Raw genomic sequence first — 2,467 nt, forward strand, 5'->3', positions numbered from 1 at the left:
CTCCCTCCCTCTCTCCCTCTCTCCCTCTCTACCTGGCTTGCTGATGTCTCTCAGGCTGTGTGAGTGCGTCCACCTGCTTGTCGCTCTCGCAGTCCCACCAGAGTCAGCAGCCTCGTTGGGTCCCCCTGACCGCCCCGCCCGGCAGCGCCCTCCCACGCGGCTGGCACTGCTCCTAGGCAGCGCCCATCTCCTCCCCGCCAGCCGAGGACGTGTCCTGCCGGGCACCGAGAGCACTGCACGTGGCCCCTCAACGGCCCCAACCCTAGACCCGTGTCCCTGACTCCTCCGAGAAGGGAGGTGACCCTGCGGGCACGCCTGGCGATGCCCGGCCACTGTGCCACCACGCGAGGCTAAGGCACCTGCTCGATGCGCTGGGCGCTGCCATCCCCACTGCTCTCGCCACCCCTGGGCTGGAGACAAAGCGCATGAGCCACGCGCGCGGCAGCGCGAGCATCATTAATCAGAGAGGAAACTGGCGCGCTGCCCCGGCCCCGCCACCCCGCCTCTCCTTCCCAGCCATCGGGCGCGCCCCTGCGCCCAGCCCTTGCCTACCTCGCCAGGGTACCACCTCCAGTCCTAGGGATGCTTGGCCAGAGCTTCTGGAGTTCTGGTACCCGGTGCTCACTATCCTGGGCCAAGTGCAGAGAACAGCCCTGGGCAGCTGTAACACCTCACCCCACCTACGAAATGAATCCCAGCCTTGAGCTCTCAGAGATGCCCTGGCTTTGGAGCTGAGAGAGACCACAAGTCCAGCTGCTCAGCTAGGCTGGTCTTCTGGATGCAAGACCGCCCAGATCACTGCCTCCCGCCTGCTGAGCGAGCGCTGATGCGCTGACTGAGAGAAACCCAGCACTGCAGAGCCCTGAGGGGTAGGGCTGGGGCAGGGAGCAGAGTTGACACCTGAAGAAATGAAAGCGCTGGTTTACCCATTTGTTTGGAGACACTTACTATTTTTATTATCTGCAATTCATTTTTTTTCATTGTCTAAGGGCACACTACCAAAAAGAGGGAAAAGTAGAGAGAAGAGAGTGAATACATTTCCGGAATACCGCCCACCCCTGAGCAACTATACATCCTACTTTCCCGACAGTATAGGTCATCAGCCAAGACAGACCATTCCAGCTTTCTACCCCCAGTTGAGAGTAAGGCATTGGATTCCAGGCTTCTTGGCTAGGTTGTTATTAATGGGTAGCAAAATTATAGTTGTGCACTTCTGTGTGGAATTACCAAAGCTCATTTTGACAATACCCAACACCCGAGCTTCTGAAATGCAGACTCTGAGTTAACCATGGATCTGCTGCAATACACAATACATTGAAAAAGGGGGGAAATCAACTCTTCGTAGCGGCGATTAGAAACCTCATAAACAGACAACAGATATCTAACCACCACAAACTATGCCATGAAAATGTCATCTTTTTGACTTCTATTTAGTGATACCTACCTCTAATGGTAGACTTAAAAAAAAACGAACAACAAAAACCAGGCTTATAAAAACATGTGGCTTCCATGGTGTTCTAGCAGAGTGATGTGCGTGTGTGTGTGTGTGTGTGTGTGTGTGTGTGTGTGTGTATTTCTAGAAACTGCTACAGTGTAGAAGGTTGGGCTGGCCCTTGAAGAACAAATAATTATTCTCCAGCTGTTAGACTCTCCCCCTGGGTAGGGCAAATTCACAGAAGACAGTTTCAGGCAAAAGGAGTCTAAAGCTTTCAGGATAGTCACTTGGCTGGAATCTCATCTTTCCTAGCCATACTTCTCAAAATATGTTCGTAAGTGTCTCCCAGCCATTTGGGATGTAATAGAAAAAAATAAAAAGTTTCTCAGCACATTCCAGTTCTTTAAATTAAATGCCATTCTAAGGACAAAGCACCATGTCTCTCCCTGGGAAACTGTATTAAACTGTGTTGTCATACATCCATACAATTGAAACCGTAGTTAAAGAAGGGTGGTCAGAATGTGTAATCTCTCCTACACAGGAACAACCCCACTCCTGACACACATACACACACCCACCTACACCCAGAATTCAATTCTGTAAACCAGAGTGGAAAGCACAGTCTTTGTAAAAGGGAGGGAAATTCTGTGAGGATTCTTTTTTAAAAAAAAATATTAAAAAAAAAAAACCAGCATTTAGACCAATGAAAAGGATTCTAAATCTTAATGATATATGGACAAACTGGATGATGAGACTTAATGCAATGTCTCTTGTGGACTTTTAAAGCTCTGTTTGAGAATGAGAAGCACATTTGGAATTAAAACATTAAAACTCAATTTAATTTTCTATCATTTCTTCTGATATTTTTGCCAACAAGTCAGTGGCCTGAGAAAGCTCCAGTTTGTTTGAGGCCATGTTGCTAATTGGTATTCAGATATCCAATTTTAAACATTTGTGTCCCCGTGTGGGACCGGAATATCCTCGCGAGACTATTAGGCAGGGAGTGAGCAATGTTATTATTGCAGGCATTCA

General features: G+C 49.1%; 1 protein-coding gene across 1 annotated transcript in view; it reads right to left on the reverse strand.

Annotated features, from left to right (window-relative positions):
* Arpp21 (cAMP regulated phosphoprotein 21) overlaps positions 1–809 on the reverse strand; it is a 160,853-nt gene extending 160,044 nt beyond the window's left edge. The window contains exon 1 of the mRNA XM_013346555.2: positions 553–809. The gene's annotated coding sequence lies outside the window, so the exon portion shown is untranslated. The remainder of the gene's footprint in view (positions 1–552) is intronic.
* Between the last annotated feature and the right edge of the window lie 1,658 nt (positions 810–2,467).

The sequence above is a fragment of the Microtus ochrogaster genome, chromosome 5 (genome assembly GCF_000317375.1).
Source record: "Microtus ochrogaster isolate Prairie Vole_2 chromosome 5, MicOch1.0, whole genome shotgun sequence".
NCBI classification, from domain to species: Eukaryota; Metazoa; Chordata; class Mammalia; order Rodentia; family Cricetidae; genus Microtus; species Microtus ochrogaster.